The sequence below is a fragment of the Mus pahari genome, chromosome 20 (genome assembly GCF_900095145.1).
Source record: "Mus pahari chromosome 20, PAHARI_EIJ_v1.1, whole genome shotgun sequence".
Taxonomy (NCBI): Eukaryota; Metazoa; Chordata; class Mammalia; order Rodentia; family Muridae; genus Mus; species Mus pahari.
Window position 1 is genome coordinate 34,768,591 of NC_034609.1, and position 24,194 is coordinate 34,792,784.

The 24,194-nt window shown below is 46.0% G+C and overlaps 1 non-coding gene across 1 annotated transcript; it reads left to right on the plus strand.

Annotated features, from left to right (window-relative positions):
• Window positions 1–11,871: 11,871 nt before the first annotated feature.
• On the plus strand, window positions 11,872–12,003 carry LOC115062749. The gene has a single exon (XR_003842678.1). It is a non-coding gene; the product is annotated as a small nucleolar RNA SNORA17 (small nucleolar RNA).
• The last annotated feature ends 12,191 nt before the right edge of the window (window positions 12,004–24,194 follow it).

Sequence of the window (24,194 nt, forward strand, 5' to 3'; positions counted from 1 at the left end):
TTTTTTTTTTTTCTAAAAGATTTATTTATTATCATGCGTAAGTACACTGTAGCTGTCTTCAGACACACCAGAAGAGGGCGTCAGATCTCATTCCCGGTGATTGTGAGCTACCATGTGGTAGCTGGGATTTGAACTCAGGGCCTATTGGAAGAGCAGTCAGTGCTCCTACCCGCTGAGCCATCTCGCCAGCCCCTGTGTGAAATGGTTTTGAGCAAGCAACACTTTCAGTCAGGTTTTAACTGAAGGAATCACATGTTCTGGTTTTCAGGGGCTGTCGTTAGAATTCAGTGTCATTACAATTCCTTCAGTGTGCTCTAAGAGGGTGGTAACTTACAGTCTCTTAACAGCATCACTTGGTTGTGGAGAAAAGATAGAGGGTGAAAAACAGGAAAAGGGAACTGGGTGGTTACAGCAATTCGGGCAAAAACTAACAGTGGCCTTGGGCAGGTTTTTTGTTTGTTTGTTTGTTTGTTTTCTCCCCGTGCTAGGGATTGAATCAGGGCCTTGCATGTGCCCGGCAAGCATTGTAACACTGAGCTACACTTCAAGGCTCGAAGTTCAGACATTTGATGTGTTTGAGATATCTGCTAGCCTTGATATACATATTCATATACATGTAAATTATATATATGCAGCAGATGTGCATCCTGGTCTTCAGGCGGGTCCCCCAACAACTGGATCGGGGGACGGTCCCTGACTCTGTTGCCCGCCTGTGGATCCTGACCCCCTAACTGGGCAGCCTGTTTGGCCTCAGTGGGAGAGGATGTGCCTAGTCCTGCAGTGATTTGATGTGCCAGAGTGGGTTGGTACCCAGCAGGGTCCTTCCCGCTTATGAGAGGAGAAGGGGAGGGGAAAGGATCTCTGTAAGGGGGACTGGGAGAAGAGGGAGTTGTGATTTGGATGTAAAGTGAATGAATGAATGAATAAATGTAATATCAATTTATAATAAAGTAATAAGTAAAACCCATTAATAGATAAATTAATGGGGAAAACTATTGACACAAATAGTTCTTGATTGGAGTCCAGAATGGATCTAGAGACATCGCTGGTTAGAGGGTCAGGAGGTGACACTGCAGCCATGATGACTCGGTAGCCAGCAGTCCCTTAACTCCTGTGAGGAGATGGTTTACAGCGACAGAGGTGTGCGTAAGGGAGGCCAAAGCTGGGTCTCGCCACAAGTCAGTGGGTGCAGTTGTAGGGCGGCTGCCTCAGAAGGGGCTGAGGAGACCCTACCACAAAATATCTGAGGTGGGCTAATTTATAAAGAAAAGAGGATTGTTTAGTGCACAGTTCTGGCGATTCAAAGGCAAGAAGCCACAAAGGCTTTGGTGAGGATTTCAAGGCAGACAGCTTCCCAACCCTGTGAGCACCTATGCAAGGAAGTGGTCCTTACGAGTGGAATCAAGACTTACACACAAATGATACACACACACACACACACACACAGGACATAGAAGAGGGAGACTATTTAGGAAGAGGAAGAAAATTAACAATAGGGAAACAAAAAGATAATGGGAGGATGAGCAGAGCCCACCATATACATACATGTAAATTTCATACTAAATCCATTATTTTGTATATTGAATATATGCTAATTAAAAGGACGAGGAAGAAAGAGAGAAGAGCTGGAGAGATGGCTCAGTGGGTAAACATACTTACCACTAAGCATGATGTCTTAGTTAGTGTTCTATTGCTGGGAAGAGACACCATGACCACAGCAACTCTGATACAAGAAAGCATTTAACCGGGGATGGCTTACGTTTAGCCTGTTATGGACATAGTGCGAAACATGGTAGCATGCAGGCAGACGTGGTGTTGGAGAGGTAGTCTCATTTGAAACCCCAAAGGCCAACCCCAGTGACACACTTCCTCCAGTGAGGCCACACCTCCTAAGCTCTCCCAGGTAGCGCCTGATGACTAAGCTTCTGAACCTATGGGGCTATTCCTATTCAAACTACTGAACACGCCAACCTGAGTTTGATGCCCTGGACACACACAATGCAAGGAGAACATCAACTCCAGCAAGCTGCCCTCTGACCTCCCCACGCCTGTGGCTCCCCGTCCTCACCCACCTCTACTAGATAAATAAAACTAAATATTTTTTAAAATCAAGAAAGGGAGGGGCTTTTCCCAGCTCTCTTTTTTCACCTTACGTGGGCTTCTCCTTTGTTTTGATTAGCGGATCTTATAATCCTAGAGCTTATAAGGCCGAGGCAGGAAGATTGCCCTGAGCTCTCAGCTGTCTTGCTGTTCTTGCGGAGGACCTGGGTTTGATTCCCAGCACCCTCACGGAGTAGCTCACGGCTGTCAGTAATTCCAGTCCCAGGGGATCTCAAAGGCATGGCAAGGTCTACATCAGGTCCAAGTACGGGTGTTTACAAACCATGGACCAAAGTGTTTATACATAGTAGCAATGCAAACCTCCTTCAGGAAGGTTGCAACCTGAAACTGCCCCCCATAGAGCTCTCCCACAGAGACTAACTAACTTCTCTCCTTTTGCAGAACATAATAAAGGTACTAAGTTTCAAGGTTGTGTCGTAGATGACCTCTATCAGACAGTGCATGATCCTCCTAACCCTCTCCCCCTTCCCCTTCCCCTCTCACTCCCACTCCTGTGTGTGCATATGTGCCCGTGCGTGCACGCACAGGTGTGTCTGGTACTCCTTCATTTCCACATCACCCCAACCAGGTTTCTAGGATTAAGCAATGCAGGATGCAGCACGCTGGTGAGCATGTAAAGTGATGTTGTGACTCGAGAGAGCAACCTAAACGTCCTCAAACCATTAGACTTATCATAGAATCCGGCATATACTCCTAGCACTGCACCCAAGAGAAGTGTGCACAAAACCTCATCTATAGATGTTCTGGAGAATACAGCTTACACAAACCATATTCCCAGCACGGGTTCTTAACTTTCCTGGCAGCCACATTCAAGAATGTAAAAGCAGATGCAGTGAAATTAATTTTTATGTTATCTAACCAATATACCCCAAGTTATCAAAGCAATACATAACCAATACAGAAACTATTACTGAGGTTTATTAGAATGACTTGCAGGCTGTGGTCCAGCTAATCCAACACATAGCCGTCTACCAATAGAACGGCCAAGAATCCAGAAGTTCAGTCCCCAAGGTCAGATGTCTCAGCCGGTCTTCAGTATATGCTGGAGTCCTAAAGAAGTAGGCTCTAATGCCAGTGAAGGGATGGGCTTGCTAGTGAGGTGAGAGCAAGCAGGCAAAGAGCAGAATCTGCCTTCTTCCATGTCCTAGGCTCCCAGCAGAAGGTATAATCCAGATTAGAGGTGGGTCTTCCCACCACCAAAGATCTGGATTAAAGGTGTCTTCCATCTCAAAGATCCAGATTAGAAGCAGATTTTAGGTGATGGGGACATGCCTTTAATCCCAGCATAGAGGCAGAGATAGGAGGATCTCTGTGAGTTCAGGGCCAGCCTGATCTACAGAGTTCCAGAAGGAGGAAGAGGAGGAGGAGGAGGATGATTTTTTTTTCACTTCTAATTAACCAATAGTCCCTGAGTTATGCTCATTCATTTGGGTTCTAGTTAATTTCCCGATGTAGTCAATTTGACATCCAAAAATATCCATTACAAGTCCACCCTTGGTCAACTTGACACAAATCTTATCTCCCTATGTTCATGATTAATTTCCGAATGAAAACAATAACCAGGTCATAAGTATGCCTGAAGTTGATATAACTGTCCCCAGCTATCCCCAGTACAATTGGAAACACATTATACATTTAGCACAGCCTTTAAAATTGCCTCTGCCAAGGAAAATAGTGAATCACAAATAGCATCGCATCTCCGGAGGAACTGCAGAAATCAGTGCCACCATCAAGGACTTGAAAGATGCAGGGGTGGTGGTTCCCATCACATCTCTCTCCCTTTGACTCTCTTGTCTGCCCAGTGCAGACAACAGATGGATCCTGGAGAATGACAGTTGCCTACCAGATGTGATGTCCTTACCTGAGTGGATTAACACATCTCCTTGTCTGGTATCATGTGTGTTCTGCCTGACCATAATATTGCCCACAAATTAACTCCCGGGTCTGGCCATTTGTGGGGGTTGATTACCTATGTTCCTTCAGATGCACTTGTCTGTACCTCAGATGGTCTTTCAAGTCTGTACAGCACTCCGAAGTTAAGCCTTCAATCATCTACAGAGGGGAACCTTGTCAAGAGGAAGCAGGATAACCCGGCAGGTTCTTTCATACAGAAGAGATGTACACACCATACACCCGGGGAAGGGAGATGATTATCCACCTTCGGAATTTCAACCCACTTCCCTTGTATAGTTTTTATTTTTCTTTTTTTAAGATTTATTTACTTATTATATGTAAGTACACTGTAACTGTCTTCAGACACACCAGAAAGAGGGCATCCGATCTCATTACAGATGGTTGAGAGCCACCATGTGGTTGCCGGGAATTGAACTCAGGACCTCTGGAAGAGCAGTCAGAGCCCTGAACCACTGAGCCGTCTCACCCCGCCCCCCCCTATAGTTTTATCCCCACACCTGTACACCGCCACTCGTGGGCCCTGCTGCTTTGGGGTACTGTCATGACTCAATAATGTGTACCAAGACTCCCGAGGGCCCAGTATTCTGCATATCAGTGAGCAGTAACTTCTCAATTCATTGTGGGGCCTCACCTGTATGAGATCACCTTGTATGGCCCTCACCTGTAGACACCCTGGGCTGCTCCTTGTATGGCCCTCAGCTGTAGACACCCTGGGCTGCTCCNCCTGGGCTGCTCCTTGTATGGCCCTCAGCTGTAGACACCCTGGGCTGCTCCCTCAGGTGACGGGCTAAGGAGACTCTCTTCCTGAGAGACCTTCCTCTGTAACAAGAGTGCAGTGGGAACCACCTGTACCTCCTGGTTGCCCATTCCCCTTATTCCTGTGGCTAGTCTGGCCCTAAGGGTCCCCCATAGGCCCTCGCTCAGTAAAACAGTGTTTGCCCATCCATTTTGTCCCTAGGGACTCTAGGTAGGCGCAGGTCCGACCACATGTGTGTTCTTGCCTGGCTCACACCTCTCACTTGCTTTTACTTTAGCATCCATCTTTCCTGGTTTGGGGACCCAAATCATTTAGGGCAGCCAAAGTCTCTCCTGCTTGATACAGATCCCTCCCTACCCTGGGGCTCAGCATTACCCTCAATGCCCCATACCAGCCTTGTCCTTGCCGAGTCGGCTTCTCTCTTAGGTCTTCTAAAACAGAAGCCTGTCTGGGCCTGCGAGCTGGGCATCCAATACCACTTCCTGCATCCCAAATTCCCTTAGTAGGGTCTGCTCTTCTATCGTTTTTTTCCAGTCCCCGATATTCATGGCTGGTGTTGACCACATTTCCCTAGTGACTCCTATGGCACAATCCATCAGGGACAGATTCTTTAGATCAGTGAAGATTTGTCTTAGATGGTGATGCCTTGGTCTCAAGGATCGGTGCTTGGTCATCTTGCTCAGCTTCTCTACATTGGCAGTGCTCAGCTCAGGCTGATCGGTCTGCCTCAGTGTCCCTCGGCGTCACGAGCCCAGTGTTGAAGGACCCCTTTACTGCTTGTTTGAAAGGCTTCTCTGGTTCCAATGGCTCTGGTGCTAAACATATGGAGGATAACATAGTCTCTGGCATGGGCCTTGGGAAGACCTCTCCAGCAACATCCTGGACCACAGATTTCCCCCTTTCTTTTTATTAAAGATTGAACCTAAGGATCACTATGTCAGTCCTGTATTGATATCTGACTCCTTCCATGAGGTCCAGGTTTTGGGGGTTGCAAGAGTTGTTCTCTTTGTGTTAGCAATCTATTGACATGCCAATATCTCCATATCTCTTTTTCATTTATAGCATTTACCCACTAAGTCAAAAACCAATACCAAAGCTATCTATCTATCTATCTATCCATCCATCTTTGATCTATCTGAACCTCTTCCCTTACCGGCAACCTCCCTCCCAGCTGCCCCCCTCAGTTTCAGATAGATCCTTTCTTGCCCACAGCAGTGGCCAGGCTGCCTCTGCAGCTGCTTACCGATACCCCTGTTCATGACCTGATTGATAGTCCCAGGGCTTGTGATGTCTGCTTTAAACCATCAGCTGTTCTCAAAGCATCTCTACACTTTCAGAGCAGACCCTACCCATCAAACAGGTGTGCCCCTGCATACCACCCAGAAGACTGGAACTTACCCACAGACACCCCACCCCCCCAAGTGACCTCACCTTAGCTACATGGCTCACTACTCTCTGCACAGGCCTTGTCATTATCCATGTAAGGCCGATAGGGACAGACCACTGTGCCAAGATTTCCTCTGCAACCAACCCCGCACAACTTGGAGTCAACTCCCCAGATGTGTCAACACTTATGTTGAATTCTTCCAGTATGCCAAGTGTTGCTAAAGTTTCTTCCAACAGCAAAACAAGATAAAATGGCACCAAAGTTCATCCTGGAGCACTAGTGAGTTTACTGGGCTCACTTACAGAGAAGAGGAAGGGGTTACATACAAGAGTGTGGGTGCTCTGCCCAGAACAGAACCCAATAGAGTCTTTAGCCAGCAGAGACTTTTCCAGAGATGCACAGACAGGAGCTTATGCCATTATTCTTTCTCTGCCAATGTATGCTAGCCCAATGTTTGCTAGCCCAGTGGTTCTCAATCTTCCTAATGCTGCGACCCTTCCGTACGGTTTCTCATGCTGTGGCGGCGCCCAACCATAAAATTATTTCTGTTGCTACTTCACAACTGTGACTTTGCTACCGTCATGAATCGTGATGTAAATATCTGATATGCAGATGGTCTTAGGCGAAGGGTCGAAACCCACAGACTGCTCTAGCCCTGCCCTGAGACCACAGGCAATTAAGGCAGAACTGGACACAACAGGTATGGAGGATATGCCTTCAGCTTCATCCAGAGTCCCAGGACCCTTTCCACTCTTCCTTCTATGAGGGGATGTCAGCCATCAACAAGCCTAGCTGGGAGGAGATTTGCAGGGGACACAGCTGAACTCTGGAAGCTTGGGGGTTGTTTGGCCCAGAGGATAGTCCTGTACAACAAGCAGCCTCTAGATTCAGCACTTTCCTCCCCACACTGCTGTAGTGTGCCACGCGGTAGTAGTCAGCCTGTATTGGATGTGTCCTGCTTACATCACGTCGGGTGACATGCTAGGGCTTTGTTTGATTGCTGCGTTTACTGCTCTTAAGAGCCCTGTGAACGTGGTGCTATCATTATGCTTACTGTCCCCAAGAGGCAGCCAAGAATTAGCAATCTTAGGAAACCAGCCAACAGTCACACAACTACCTAGCAAATGGGCCAATCCAGGGAGCCTTAGATGGAAGCTGCCTACCACAGCTCCATCCACCTCCCATGTTGCAAAGCAGGTTCTTTTTAAAAAGTTATAATCTCCTTATTATTCGCTATTGGAGAACTTCATACACACACATACAATGCCTTTCAGTCACATTTTTAGCCCCCACTCCCCTCCCTAAATTCTCCCAGATCCACCCCAACTGCTTTACAACTTTGGCACAGAAGAGAAAAAGTTATAAGTCGCTGAGTTCAATTTGTGCTGTCCATATATGCATGGCTGTGGGGTCATCCACTGATTTACCCACCGGGGACCACACACCTAAAGAAGATGGACTCTTCTTTACCCAACAGTCATTGTCAACGGTCAATAGCTCCTCAGCTAGGTGTGGGGGGCTCATCACCCCTGTTCTAGGCTATGCTAGAATGTTGGCTGGCTTGATCCTGTGCAGACAACTTCAGCGGCTCTGAGATCACCCATCCGACTACATCCAGATACCTCCCCAGACTCATGGTCTTAGTTAATATGTGTGGTCCCTCTTCTACAACGCTCTCTGCATCTTGAAGGGAAGGGGTATGATATAGATGTCCCATTTCTGGCTGAACCTTCCATAAACGCTCAATCCCTAGACTGTGACCCTAGAGTTGTAAGTTTCTGCATTAATTGCTGTCCACTACCCAGAGACACTTCTCTCTGGTGAGATTTGAGAATTTCAGAGATTGCTGGGCACTATGGTGGTTTGGATGAGAATGTCCCCAACAGGCTTGTGCATTGGAACAGATGGTCCTCAGTTGGTAGACTGCTTGGAGAAGCTTAGGAGATGCAGTCTTACTAGAAGTATGTCACTGGGGGGCGGGCCTCGAGAGTTTATTGCCTTGTTCCACTTACAGGTCACTTTTTCTGGTTTCTGTTTGTGATTGAAGGCGTGATCTCTCAACTTCCTACTCTGGCTATCCGCTGCCATACCTCACCTGCCACAACAGACGCTCTCCCTCTGAAACTGTAAGCCTAAGAAAACTCTCCCATAAGTTGCTATTGGTCATGGTGTTTTATCACAGCAACAGAGATGTAGCTACTGTAGATACAGTAAGATGGTTCAGTCAGTGGGTAAAAGCACATGTTACCCAAACCTGACAACCCTGCCAGCTCTCTCGCACCCACACCACCAGGGTCAGCTCTCCCATGCTGCCTGACTGAGGAGCAGGGCCAACGCTCCCTCACACCCTCAGGGCCGGCTCACCTATGCCCATGCATCCAGGGGAGGTGCAGTCCACTACCCACAGTGTTGCAGCTGGCAAAGAGCAGGGCCAGTGCTCCCATCTCATGCCCTCGGGGCCATCTCTCCCACACCATCCCAGCAAGGGATGGGGCCAGTCCTCCTACACCTATGCCACCAGGACCAGCTCTACTGTGTTGAGCTGGCAAGGGGTGGGGACAGCTCTGGGCAACCCTTAGACATCAACATGACTCCAGGCAGCAACCTAGACCAGGCCATATGGCCATGAATGGTAACGTGGGCCACAGACATGACACAGACACCCACTGCTGCAAGGTCATAGACCTAGACATGGCCCTCGGCGGTAGCATGAGTCTGGACATCACCGTGGCCTCAGGGGGCAGTGCAGGCTACTCACATCAGATTGTTCCTCACCACCTTCTAGTTCCCAGTTCTGTCTCTTCACAGCGCAAAAACCTTTCCACTTGTTTTTCTCTTCCATCTCTCCACAACATACTCACTCGTTCATTGTAGTCATGCCCGACAGCCTTCTGGGTGTTTTCCCTTCTACCTGCCCACAAGGATCTCTGGGTGGAGAGCATCTTTAGAGTAATTAAGAGGCTCGTAGATTCTGTTAGCTCCTTTGAGCACCAGCTGCCAAGACACCATAGTATTTATCTGTCCAGGAATATCGTTCTGTATTGCTTTAAACAAACAAACAAACAAGAGGGCTGGAAAGATGTCTCAATGGTTAAGAGCACAGACTGCTTTTCCAAAGGTCCGGAGTTCAACTCCCAGCAACCACATGGGGGCTCACGACCACCTGTGATGTCCTCTTCTGGTGTGTCTGAAGACAGTGACAGTGTGTGTGTGTGTGTGTATGTGTGTGTGTGTATACAAACAAGAACCAAGTTGCAAACACTCGGGTTGACATCCACAATGCATCACTGAATATATTGCATTCTCTCTTTTCCCAGTTCTCCTTCGTCTATAACAAGAACGCCCCTTACTCAATGTCAGTTGCACCCTTCCTTGCACTTCTCGCAGCAAGTTCAAAGCCTGCCTTCTCTGTCCACATCCATGAGCTTCTGACAGCAGTGGCTGGGAAGGAGATATTCAGCTTCACCTCAGCCCAACCAACCACCTCCAAGGTGCCAAATAAGAAGAGCTGCTTCGAAGCTGGGTGTGGTGGCGCACGCCTTTAATTCCAGCACTCGGGAAGCAGAGGCAGGCAGATTTCTGAGTTTGAGGCCAGCCTGGTCTACAGAGTGAGTTCCAGGACAGCCAGGGCTACACAGAGAAACCCTGTCTCAAAAAANCTGAGTTTGAGGCCAGCCTGGTCTACAGAGTGAGTTCCAGGACAGCCAGGGCTACACAGAGAAACCCTGTCTCAAAAAACAAGAAGAAGAAGAAGAAGAAGAAGAAGAAGAAGAAGAAGAAGAAGAAGAAGAAGAAGAAGAAGAAGAAGAAGAAGAAGAGCTGTTTTGAATATTAAACAATGGGTGTGAGTGACCCCTCCATCCATCCCTCTGTCAACCTTCAGAAGTGAAAGGCTGTCATTTACGCCATGGCTCACTGCTACTTGTGGTTTCTGGTTATATGGTTTGTTAATTTTCAGGCAGAGATCAATCAGAACAAGAAATGATTGCTGTGACTTCTAACCACGATTTGCAGTGTGATTTAAACAGATCTCCCAAAGGCTAGAATCTGCCACAGCGCATTACCCTCACCTTCTAATCTTCTCCAGTAGCATGTATGGCTGACTTTAGGCAGGCGGTATCATTCAGAACTGTATTTAGGAAATTAAGCACCTCAGTTTCTACACTCTCTGGAGGTGGCAGTCTTATGACTAAGGGTGCTTCTTTCTTTGCCTCAGGGGAGGAGTGGTGGAAACAGGAAGGGCTGCTATAGTGCTTGTCTGCACATCCAGAGAAGCCCAGGTTTCATAGAAACCCCAGCCATTTGGCTGCCCAAGAAGGTCGATTTTAGAATGGGATGGGGGAAAAATCATTTTATAGTTCCCCGGATCTGAGCAAGAATTACCCGTGACACATTAAAAACACAGAGTTTTAGTCCAGTTCTTTGAGATGCTGCCTCAAAACTACTGGGGTGTGTCCCAGAAATCTATAGGGACTCCAAAAAAAAATCTCTCCCCTCTATTATTCAAATAAAAAACTATTAAAACAATCAGCTAGGTCTAGTGGCACACGCCTTTAATCCCAGAACTTTGGAGGCAGAGGCAGGTGGATCTGTATGAGTTTGAGGACATCCAGGTCTACAGAGTGAGTTCTAGGACAGCCAGGGCTACATGGTGAGTCTCTGTTTCAAAAAAAGACAAAACAGGGGCTGGAGAGATGGCTCAGCAGGTAAGAGCACCCGACTGTTCTTCCAAAGGTCCCGAGTTCAAATCCCAGAAACCACATGGTGGCTCACAACCACCCATAATGAGATCTGACACCCTCTTCTGGTGTGTCTGAAGACAGCTACAGTGTACTAACATATAATGAATAAATAAATCTTTAAAAAAAAAAAAGACAAAACAAAGACAAAAACAACAAACAAACATAAAACCCCAAAAATCATTAGAATCAACCTTTTTTTTTTTTTGTAGAATTCTAGAAATTAATCAGTTGATGTAATCCAGGAAACATTCATTCAAGAGAAGTCACCAAATGTTGGTAATAAAAACCACCATCACGATTTTCCCTAATTTTTATTTTTGTGTGTGTGCATGTGTTTGAGTTTATGTCTCAGGGCTCCAAAAACAGAAAAAAATGAGGGTAAGGCCAAATTCTTAATCACCATGCTGGTTGCTGAAGGCGTACCTTACTACGTGCGTGGGGCCTTCTGACAGAGTTACTCACTGCAGCCATTTAATCAGGGTTTGCTTGTTCCTCTTAGCAGGATCCACTTCACAAACCAGACTAGTACAACAACAACAACAACAACAACAACAACAACAACAACAAAAAATGCAGATGTTAATAGAATTAGCCCTTAAGCCAGGCGTGGTGGCGCACGCCTTTAATCCCAGCATTTGGGAGGCAGAGGTTGGCAGATTTCTGAGTTCAAGGCCAGCCTGCTCTTCACAGTGAGTTCCAGGACAACCAGGGCTACACAGAGAAACCCTGTCTTGAAAAACCAAAAAGAAAAAAAAAAAAAAAAAAGAATTAGCCCTTAAGCATCAATCACTAAGTCAACATCTACCACAAACAGCAGCCACAAAATCTGGTGAGAAGATGGACAAGGATCTTCTTTCTAAGCGTTATATTATTTAAACATCCAATCTCAGTGGTCAAGTACTTACCTAACATTCATGAGACAAACTTCTGATTAAAAATTATGAGCTAGGTCCACCCCTAAAGGCTCCTCAGGGGTGGCTGCTGTGTCACGTTTCCATCAGTAGGTGGCAGAGAGGAGAGAGGCTAAGTCTATGCTCAGTGTCCTGACCTGTGCACATCTGAATGATCAGTAACCTAACGCTCCCTGAAAAGAGCAAGCCCGTGACGACCTCCAGTCCAGTCCGCCGGTGCTGTGCAGATTGAGGGGCGCAGACCATGCTTGAGGTGACCCCTGCCCGGTTCCATAATGCACAGATGAGGCCATTTCTGAGACAGCCCTAGACTCTCAGAGCCCCTGGATCCTGCTAAGAGGAACAAGCAAGTGGTGGAGAAATAGAAAAGAAAGAGAAGCAGAAGGACATGGCACCATGAGGAGAGGCAGAGCTGGGGACTCAGGGTGCTGAGGGACAGCCTGATCTGAGTAGCTGGTGATGTCACTGGAACCATGGTGGGTTCCTGGCCTGGGCTGCCACGGGAGTGTCACATCTGAGTTCATGGCCCTGTAGCAACAGGGGTCTGTTACCACCAAAGGTGGACATCCTTGGTCTGTTCTGTGCTGCTCTGGATATGTTGATGTCTGAGTGATGTGCAAAACTGGCCCCACCCCTTGCCTGGGCATCATGGGAGAGCTGGTCATATAGGCATGAGAACAAGAAAGCTGACCCAACCCCTAGCCAGCTGCAGCACTCAGGAGAGTGGGCCCTGCACCTTGCCTGGGCAGTACAGAAGAGATGACCCTGGTGGTGGGGGAGAGGGCAAGCCAGCCACTAGGGTTTGAGTGTGGGAGAGCTGGGCCAGACACTTGTCTCCCGTGAGGTAGCGTGGATGAAGAGAACACAGACTCCTGCAGGTTATCCTCTGACTGTCAATTACACGTTGTGGCACCCATATGTGTGGTGTGCAAATGTGTGTGTCCCCACACACATGTACACAGATACGTACACACATATACACCACACATGTGTACACACAAACATACACATGCACACATGCATGCACACGCACGCACACATAAATGCACATGTATACATGTACACACGTATACACACATGTATACACATACACTGTCTTTCCCCTCTCTCTTACTATTAGTTGACTCTGCTTTAATAGAAAAAAAAAACAAAGAGAGAGAGAGAGAGAGAGAGAGAGAGAGAACCCAACAAATCACAAGTGGAATAAACAGAAGGTAACTCACAACAAGATAGATAATCAAGCTGTTGAAAGACACTGGCAATCTCAACAGTAAATAATAGCCACGTTCAAGGACATCTTTGTAAGACAAACAGGGGATTTCCTACCGGAAGCCATGGGGCCAGAAAGACAGTGTAACAGCAAATTCAAGGAGCAGAGTGAAAAGTATGGTCATCTAAGAATTCCAAATCTGTCAAAAGTTTCCACTACTCACAGTAGCTAAGTTAGGAAACCAGCATAGAGACTTGTCCAATGGATAAACAGAGAAAGAAACACAGACACACAGACACACAGACACACAGACACACACAGACACACAGACACACACACACACAGGAGTATTATTCAGCCATAATGAGAAACAAAATCATGCCATTTGTAGGAAAATGGATGAAGCTAAAGATACACTAATAAAAGGAACGAGTGTTAGAAAGGAAAGTGTGTAGTGTTTTCTCTCATATGTGAAACTGTCAGTGAAAGGGGGGAGGAGTCAGAGACCACAAAGGTAGGATACAGATCACAAAGGTAGGATACAGATCACAAAGGTAGGATACAGATCACAAAGGTAGGATACAGATCACAAAGGTAGGATAAAGGTCTCTAGCGATGCGGACTTGGAGGAGAGGAAGGTAATAGTAATGAGGATATGATTGAAGTATGCTTTGGAGAGCTGGAGAGAGGCACTGAGTTCAATTCCCAGCAACCCCATAGTGGCTCACAACCATCTGTAATGGGATCTTCTGGTGTGTCTGAGGATAGTAACAGTGTACTCATATACATAAAGTAAATAAATAGTTCTTTTTTAAAAAAAATATGGTTTTAAATTTTAATTTTTTTAAAGATTTATTTATTATTATACGTAAGTACACTGTAGCTGTCTTCAGACACCCCAGAAGAGGGCATCAGATCTCGTTACAGATGGTTGTGAGCCACCATGTGGTTGCTGGGATTTGAACTCAGGACCTTCAGAAGAGCAGTCGGCGCTCTTACCCACTGAGCCATCTCACCAGCCCCCTTAATTTTTAATTTTGTTATGTTTCTACGTGTGTGTGTGTGTGTGTGTGTGTGTGTGTAGGGGTTTTCCTGTGTGTACTTGTGAGCATACACACACATGCACATATGTGTGTATAGGGGTTCCTATGTGTGTGTTTTCCCATGTGTGCTTGTGAGCACACGCATACATGTGTGGGGCCAATTTTCAGGAGTTGGCTCTCTCCTTTACAGCACATAGATTCTAGGGATGGAATTTAGGTCAGAAGGCCATAAGAGTGTTAATGTTTTAAGGAAAATGTTGCAATAAAATTCATTATTCAGTATAGTTACTATGTACTAATAATAAACACTGGAAAAGGAAATTAGGTTAGACAGAGGGCTAAGGAAGAAAGATCTTTAAGTTCAAGACCGTCTAGGTTATGTGGCAAGTATCATTTCAGCCGGGGTTGCATAGCAGGTTTCTGTTTCAGAATAAAAAAAGAAAGAGAGAAGGGGGAAAGGAAGGGAAGGGAAGGGAAGGAGGGAAGGGGGAAGAAGAGAAGAGAAGAGAAGAGGAGAGAAGGGAGGGAAGGGAGAGGAGGGAGGGAGGGGAGGGAGAGGAGGGAGGGAGGGGAGGAGAAAAAAGACCAAGAATACAGCTGAGAGATGGAGTGTTTGCTTAGCTATGGGTGATACCGTAGCTTCATTTCTACATTCAAAAAGAAGAAGAAAAAGAAAAAGAAATGTGACATTCTTAAAGAGAACAAAACTGGAGCACCATTGCAAGCAAGCTGACCACAGCCAGCGCTTTGACCTGGGCTGAAAGTACTCTAGATTGTAACTTGACTCTTCATAAAGAGACAGAGAGCGTTTAGAAAAAGCAAACATCCTGGCCAGCCTACAGACAGGCGTGATGGTCATTTGGTAACTCTCCTTTATGTCTCATATAATTTAAAGGACAGCTGGATCATAAAAATCAACGCGGATGTGCCAGGAAAGTCGACAGATACGATCTATGAATCAGAGCAGAGAAGAAGGTGGAAAGAGTCAGGTTATGTAGGAGAAAGTTCCTCCCCAAGCCTGAGATTGGCCTGCAGTAATCAGACTTCAATCTCATAAGACCTTGTTTGTAATAATTCTCCTGACAATCTCTGAGATAACAAAAACGTACAGTTGAGATGTCACAGAGGGATTAAAAAGGACACCTTAGAAAACGTTTACCTAACAGAGATGAAGCCGTCAATGGAGGGAGCTGTGTTTGAAAAGGAGTAAACTGAGGGATGCTTGGGGAAGATGGTGGTGCAACCTGAGAAGATGAAATGGGAGCCGATGGGCAGGGACCTAATGCTTACACAAAGCCTTGCAAGCTGTTGCAGAAAGTTCAGAATCTAGTCCAAGGGCACAAAGGGTGTTCTGCCTCTGCCTCTGCCTCTGCCTCTGCCTCTGCCTCTCTCTCTCTCTCTCTCTCTCTCTCTCTCTCTCTCTCTCTCTCTCTNTCCTGAAACTCCCTCTGAAGACCAAGATGATCTCAAACTCACAGAGCTCCATCTGTTCTGCCTCTGCCTCTGCCTCTGCCTCTGCCTCTGCCTCTCTCTCTCTCTCTCTCTCTCTCTCTCTCTCTCTCTCTCTCTCTCTCTCTCGTGTGTGTGTGTGTGTGTGTGTGTGTATGGTGCATGTGTGTGCCAGGAAAACAGGCAGATATCATCTGTGAGTAAGAGCAAAAAGAAGGAGGAAAGAGGGTTATGTAGGAGAAAGTTCCTTCCCAACCCTGAGATTGGCCTGCAGTAATCAGACCTCAATCTCAACCTCAATGTCTGTCTGTCTGCCGTCTGTCTATCTTTATCTCTCCCTTTGAGATAGAGTCCCAAGTATCCCTGGCCTGGAACTCACAGACATACCATTGCCTCTGCCTCTCAAATATTGGAATTAAAAGCAGGTGCCATGACTCCTGGTCCAAAAAGGACTGGCGATCACCTAAGGTTCTTGAACTACCCACAAGGAATCTGGTTGTGAAGGGCTTTCCTGCTGTGTTCAGAGCAGAATATCCGCTTGGAAGTCTACCGCAGTTGCGTGGTATAGTGTTGAGTCTGCAAGGTTTAATTTTATAAAATGCTTTGTGTCGACAACGTGGACCAACTTGGATCCTCTCCTGATTTCATAAAAGATGAAGCTACTTAAATTCTTGGCTCCCATCAATGCTCCCACTCCCGGGCAAGTTCTAACAGGCGTATTGCCCTGCAAGCTGGATGAGTGGAGTCCTGGAGACCACAGGGTCACCATGCTTGAAGCAGCTGTGAAAAGAGATCCCTAGAGGGGTTGGAAGGAAGCTCCAAAAGACAGATGAAGCCTGAGACTTGTCGCTTTCAGCTCCCAAGTACTGAGTATTATGGGCAGACATCACCACCCCCATGGGATTGTCCCCCTCCCACTCAGGCTGTGAGGTTTGGTAGTCAGCACCTTTACCTCTGAGCCATCTCACTGGCCAAATGGTTCTTTTTCTAAAGTGTACTTCTTAGGGGTGTACATTTGTTGCGCATAATTTCCCAAGAGGGTTTTCATGTAGACGTAGACTAAGCTTTAACCACACTCCCTGTTCTTCCCTGCCTTCCTCTCCTAATTTTTTCTTTCTTCCTTGAGACTAGGTTGGGTAAGAACTGATTCCTGTAGGTTGCCCTCTGGCCTCCGTGTATGTGCCCTGACACAAGTGCACGCGCACAAGTGCGCGCACACACACACACACACACACACACAAATGTAATTAAAGTTTTTTTTAAATCCATCTAAACAGGTAGAGCCTAACAAAGTGGCTAATTTGAATTATCCCTATGAAAGCCCTTTGCTTCTGCATTGAGAATGGTGTCAGGGTTGTCCTTAATTACACAGGATTACATATTCCCATTTCTGGTTTTGTAACAGTAGACTGACTTAAGTTTTTTGTACTTAGATCAACTTGTTGACTTCCAAAAGTGCTTGAGTGTACCAGAGAGAGAACCATAAGGGCTGGCAAGATGGCTCAGTGGGGGAAAGGGGCTTGTGGACAAGCCTGAGACATGAGGTCAGTCCCTGGACACCACACGGAGAAAGGAGAAAACTCATTTCAAGTTGCGACCTCCACAGACTATTCTTCCCACAATGAAGGGACAGGCAGGCAGAGACAGACTGGGCCGGGAGAATAATAGAGAAATGGATTACTAAGGCATTATTTGACTCACAAGAACTAACACTGTTTCCCTTGGGGAGCTACAATGACACCCACCTTCCACAGTGAAACCCACCTTCTCAATACCACTATGCCCAACTTAGATACCTTTTCTTTTTTTAAGATTTATTTATTTATTATATGTAAGTATACTGTAGCTATCTTCAGACACACCAGAAGAGGACATCAGAACCTATTACCGATGGTTGCGAGCCATGTGGTTGCTGGGATTTGAACTCAGAACCTCTGGAAGAGCAGTCAGTGCTCTTAACTGTTGAGGCATCTCTCTAGCCCCAGATACCTTTTTTAAAAAAGATTTATTTATTTTATGTGAGTACACTGTCTCTCTCTTCAGACACACCAGAAGAGGGTAACTGGATCCCATTACAGATGGTTGTGAGCCACCATATGGTTGCTGGGAATTGAACTCAGGACCTCTGGAAGAGCAGTCAGTGCTCTTCTTCAGTAACCTCTGAGCCATCTCTCCAGCCCCTTTGATATCTTCTTAACACAATCACATCTGTAATATCTCTTTTTCCATATAAAGTAACACAGCCACTGATTTACAGACCTAGGATATGGAGACTATGATCGTTCTATAGGTGCTTGGACAGATAGGGTGTAAAGCAGGTAGGGTGGGCTGCTTTCCAAGGTCTCCGCTGTGGGGCAAACGCAGTGCACACTGACAAGATTCCACCTGCCCCACGCAGCTTGCCCGAGCACTGGGGATTTGGCTGGCCTTGAATCATGGACTCCTGTTCTCGCTTTCTGCTGATCTGTAAGCAACGCGATTGCTTCACTTAACTCATAGCATGTCTTGCTTCAGACGGCTTGAGCAAGAAGTAAGATTGCAGCGCTGGACGCAATGAGATGAAGTGGCAACTGGGGCCTCCTGAGTTTGTTCCAGGAGGGGTATGACGACGCCCATTACAGCGAGATTTTATATCCTAAGCCACATGTAAGGATGGGTAGGAAACAGAACGCAAAACCGGATGTGGTGCTGCATGCTTGCGATCCCAGGAGGCAGCCCCCCTCCCCGAAAGATCAGGCGTTCAGGGCCAGCCTCTCCCACAGAGGCCCTGCTTCAAAGAACAATAATGTTACCCCTTTTTCCCAACACTCGGGGATCATTGCTGAGGAGATGGCAGAGAGGGTGTAAAAGCCAGAGGGGGAGGACGGCTACAAGGGAACAGCATCTTCCAGACCCAGGGAGGCAACTGCGCAGATGAACGCACAGCAGTTATGACAGCATGCACGAAATCTGTGCAGGCTCAAGCCGTACCTAATCCTGTCACCGAGAGAGGTAGGCATGAAGTCTCACCTCTAGCCAAGGACTGATTGGCAATTGATCGTGGCAGAAAGAGGGGGGAAGGGAGGGAGGGGGGAGGGAGGGAGGAAGAGAGAGAGAGAGAGAGAGAGAGAGAGAGAGAGAGAGAGAGAGAGGAGGGAGAGAAAGAGAGGAGGGAGAGAGAGAGAAGGGAGAGAGGAGGGAGAGAGGGAGAGGGGGAGAGGGGGAGAGGGGGAGAGAGAGGGAGAGAGAGAGGAGAGGGAAATTTCTCCAACAGTGTAGCTCCCGGGAAGATCACTATACTCCAGTGGGAGGCAGTACATCCAAAAGTATTTGGGCAGCACAAATTGAACTCCATCGGTTTAAAAAAAACAAAAGGATACAAAATTGGGATGGGAAGTGGCCCTGGGAGGAATTGGGTGATCGTGACCAAAACACATCATATGAAATTATCGAAGAACCGAGTTGCACAAACACCATTCAAAACGGTTAAGGTGTTTCCTGCTTCGCTGCCGGCCCATCAGAGGCAGGTTTTACTTAGTAAGGATGTTTTTTATTGCAAAGAACTTTACAGTCTCAATAGTATGTTAAGTAAAGGAAACAAAGTCCATGTGGGAAGAGGAACCTGTTAGTATTGGAACAATAAACAAAAGTAATTTTTTTTTATAAATGCCCATGTGAAGATATTAACTAATGCCCTAAGCTGGAATATCACTGTGTAGAATCAACCATGCATTTTGTTTTCAAACTATATTTTAAAACTCTCAAGCTACTGTCAAGAAGTCGTGTATAGACGACTCCATGAGATCCGGCATGTTTTTAATCTCAGATGTTGTAGAAATTTCACAAGGCTGAGCTAACACTAGTAATGGGCCGAGAGCCACTAGTAATGAAACTGAGTTGCTCAGTAGCAGAGTGAACAGGTCAGGTTTCCTTAAACAACCCCTTTCCCGGAAAGTCCAAGACTCCCTCTAACCGGCATTTCAACAACTTGCCAACCCTGAGTGTGAAGGGCCTGATAATGAACTTGTTACATCACAGCATCTTTGTAAAGAAGCTCACTGCTGTGCCAATGGTCTCTCACCTATACAAATGAAGAAATGGAGAAGACAGATAAAGAGCTTATGAGGTGACCACAACCAAAGCATGTTCACGGTCAAAAGGCCAAGTCACAAGTTGCCCACTGTTGACCTACTAAGAAGATGGTAACGGGGGAAAAAAACAAAACAAAACTGGCCGTTCAGCTGAAACCCTATTGAGAGAAATCACTTTCATGTTGTTGTTTTTGTTGGGTATTTCTTTACCTTAAAAATATCCATAAAGATGAGATGTTAGACATATGAAATAGCTCAGCAGATAAAGGTGAATACCTCCAACCCTGACGACCTATGTCTAATCCATAGAACTTACGTGGTAGAACAGAACCAACTCCCATGGGTTTTCCTATGGCATCCACACGCATGCCCTTCCCTCCATGAGAAAATAAAGTAAGAACATATTTAAAAGTTTTTTAAGATGAGAAACTTAACTAGGAGACACACCTCACCTTTTGCTAGTGAGGTAATTAATTAACTACTTGGAGATAGGAGTCTCAAGCAGCCTAGGATGCCCTTAAATGTATTACATAGCCAAAAGATGCCACTGTTCTGAGTCTGCTCTTCTACCTCATGAGGTGTGGGGTGACAAGCACGTGCCACAGCCCCTGGTTTATGTGGTGCTGGGACTCAAACCTGGGCAACATTAATGCTAGGCAAACAAATGTTCTAACAACTGAACTGTATCCCAAACTTGGATTTTCTGTTGTTGTTACTGTTGTTTCTAAGTTAAAATATTTACAATCAACTATGGAATGGGGTCTAGTTAAACATAAAGAAAATGCAGACGTCAAGGGAGGAAATTCTCAGAGGAACAGGCAACTGTGGGTTGCTTGTGTGAGTGGAGTAGCCAGCCTTCTAGATTGTTCCTCCCCACTCTCATGGTCCCACCACACAGTTCCAGGTCTCTTCAGATACGTAGGTCCCAGTCAGTAGTCAGGCTTCAGAAGGTGAGAGGCAGGGTAGAACCTACAGGATTCTACCATGTACCCTGGCGGGGTGGTATGGGGCAGAAGGGCTCTTCAGCTAATCCATTCAGTGACACTGGAGAGTTTGACCATGAATTAAGTTCATTATGGAAAGGACTAATTCACTTCTGACTATGTAGCGCCTTGAAAAGAAAAGAAAAATAAAAAAAGGATCCCCCCCCCCAAAAGAGCACAGAACTCAGCCATGTGGTGTTGGCTCCTGTGTCTGATCCTAGCATTTGGGAGGCTAAGCAGGAGGCTTGGTGAGTTCAAGGCTAGCCTGGACTACTTAGCAATGACTTGACTTTGAAATAAAATACAAAATGAGTGTCACTTGCAGGGATCAGGGAAGCTGGCAGGAATTAAAATAGGCACAGGGAGAGTTGCTGAATTCTATATATGGAAATCAGAAGGTAGATATTGGTACAGATAGCATTTGAGTAAGGATGAGAACGCATTAGTCTCTGGATCGAGAAGTTAATTCTATTAGGAAGCTGTGGCTTTGACAGTCAGACACTGAGAGTGGCTTGTACTGGTTCACCTGCAGCTCAACAGACTCAAGTTCCCATTGGCTGGCTGCCTCTGGCCAGCTGCCTAGATTTCACACACAGTAGCAAGTTTGAGACATTTATCCAGCTTAAAAGGGCACAGCCAGCAGGTAGGTGACATGAAGAAAGAACGTTTTGAAAGAGTGTGTGCCATGGAATCCATTCCTTCCTGTTTGGTTTGCTCTTTCTGGTATTCCAGGAGGCCTGACAGTTCCCAGGGTTTCCCAGGAAGATATCTTTGAGTGTGTCATCAATGGCTCTACTAGGGATGGACACACCCCCTTTTAAGATTCAGTTTCACTGGAAAGAAGAAAGGTTCCACATTAGAACTGAGGGGTGGCGGGGGGGGGGTGAGGAGAGAGGGTCCTTTGGAGGAACACAGGAGCATCATGGGAAAGACTAGGCTGACCTTAGGGATAAGCTATGGAGGCTGCTGCTAGAGTCTGGTCCTAACACATAGTGGGTCTAATAACATATGCTACTGAACCAAGGATGATGATGATGATGATGATGATGATGATGATGATGATGATGTTGGTGATGGTGATGGTGATGATGATGATGATGATGAATTATGTAACCAATACTCAGATACTCAAAGTTCTGACTTTCTGGATATCTAAGTTTGTTTTTTAAACACACAGAAATGCTTTGACTCTCAAATCTCATACAGTCATGAGACACCCAATGGCACTTCTGATCGACAATGAACAGGACATTTGACCCCAGTCCTGTAAGATTATGATAGAGCCATTCCAATTGCTGGTGAAGTCATGGTCGTCAGAGCATCACAGAGAATCACTGAGCATCACAGGGCCGATGAAATGGCTCAGTGGGGAAAAGATGCTTATGGCCTCTGAGTCTGACAGCCTGAATTCCATCCCTGGAACCCACATGGTGGAAGGAGAGAAAGGACTCTCTAAACTGCCCTCTGGCCTCCACAGGCTCACTGTGGCACGCACATAAACAAACAGACAAACACATGTGATGAAGTAGATAACGCAAGCACAGTACATTTTTAAAAAGAACATCACAGTGCAACATTGTAGTCACAGGTTTGTAACAATACTGGTGTAAACAAACCCTGTCTACTGTGTGTGCTGGAATCTTGGTTTTTAACAGAAAGTTTTAAAAAGACTGGGGAGGAGGGCTGGTGAGATGGCTTAGCGGGTAAGAGCACTGACTGCTCTTCCAAAGGTCCTGAGCTCAAATCCCAGATATACAGAAAGAAAAAAAAAAACAAAACAAAAAGTTTTATAGCTGTGTAGTGTGAGTTTGTATTTTAGGCAAAGGGTTATTAAAAAGAGTCAAAGAGGGGTTTTCTTTGTTTGTTTTGGTTTTGGTTTTTGGTTTTTGGTTTTTGGTTTTTTTGTTTTGTTTTGTTTTGTTTTGTTTTGTTTTGTTTTGTTTTGTTTTGTTTTTGAGACAGGGTTTCTCTGTATAGTCCTGGCTGTCCTAGAACTCACTATGTAGACCAGGCTGGCTTCAAACTCAGAAATTCACCTGCCTCTGCCTACCAAGTGCTGGGAATAAAGGCGTGTGCCACCACGCCTTTTTTGTTTGTTTGTTTGTTTTAAGAATTGTTTATTTTATGTATATGAGTACACTGTAGCTGTCTTCAGACGCACCAGAAGAGGGCATCAGATCTCATTACATATGGTTGTGAGCCACCATGTGGTTGCTGGGAATTGAACTCAGAACCTAATGGAAGAGCAGTCAGTACTCTTAACTGCTGAGCCATCTCTTCAGCCCTACGTGGGTGTTTTGTTTTGTTTTGTTTTGTTTTGTGTTTGTTTGTTTGTTTGTTTGGTGCATAAAATTAAAAGGTTATAGTAAGCTAAGGTTGATTTGTCATCAAAAAACAAATTCAATTTCTACTCATGCTAAAAACTTTGTATGGGCTTACAAATTGTTAAAAGTGTGTCTGAGCTGGAGTTACAGGCACGTATGAGCTGCTCTGCAGGTGCTGGGATCTGAACTCTTGTCTTCTTGCAAGAACAGCCATGAATCTTAGCTAGAAAGCCGCCTCTCCACCCCAAGGAAGTCTTTCTCATTTCTTCTTACAGAACCTCTCCACATTCAAAGCATTTGCCATGCAAACACTTATTTTAACTTCTATTGGTGGACTTTTGTTTTGTTTATTTGTTTGTTTGCTTGCTTGTTTTTAAGACAGGATGTCTTTAGCCCTGGCTGTTCTGGAACTCACAGAGATCTGCCTGCAAGGGCATATGCTAACATGCCTAGCTTCATTTATTTTAATTAAAAACAAAAACAAAAACAAAAAACTAAGCGTGCTGGTGTGTGGCTTTGTACACATAATGCAGTTCCTCTTAGAGGCCAGAGATGGACCATCTGGAGCTGGAGTTATAGGCTGTTGGAAGCTGCCTGATGTGAGTGATGGGGGTTGACCTCTGACCTTTGTAAGAGCAATACTTGCTCTCTACTGCTGAACCATCAACTTTTATAAAATAGGTTTGTTGTTGTCATCGCTGTCTTGGAGACAGGGCTCTGTGTATCCCTGTCTGAGCCTGGGTTCCCTATGTAGCTGAAATGACTTTGAACCCCTGGTCCTCTTGCATCCACTTCCCAAGCACTGGGGTTACAACAGTGTGCCACCATACCCAGCTCGAAATGGCAACTGTTAACAAAATACGTGGCAGGAACTCTATGTGCACGTGCAGGTGTAAACTTTGACATCCAGGATTGCTTTTCCCCTACATTTCTAACTCTCTAGCTGCCGATGGACAGACATTATTCAGGCTGTCTCGGTCTTAGACTGATGACATTTATTTTCTACTGCCAGGCAGTGCCGTCTTAGTAGCTTAAAACGTAAAACATTTAAGAGTACCTGGGTATCACGTTGGAACCCAGACAAAACCTGAACACCATTCAAACCACAGAACACTAACAACCCTTCTCCAAGCCAATAGGTGTGGCAGCTGCTTCTTCACCAACTGCAGCACCAACCGCACCAACCTCACTTGCAGAAGTCCTTCCCACAACTAAGTCTTCAGATATCCAGTCACAGGATCCAACAGCAATGGACGTGGGCACCGAATCGTTAGAGAACTGCC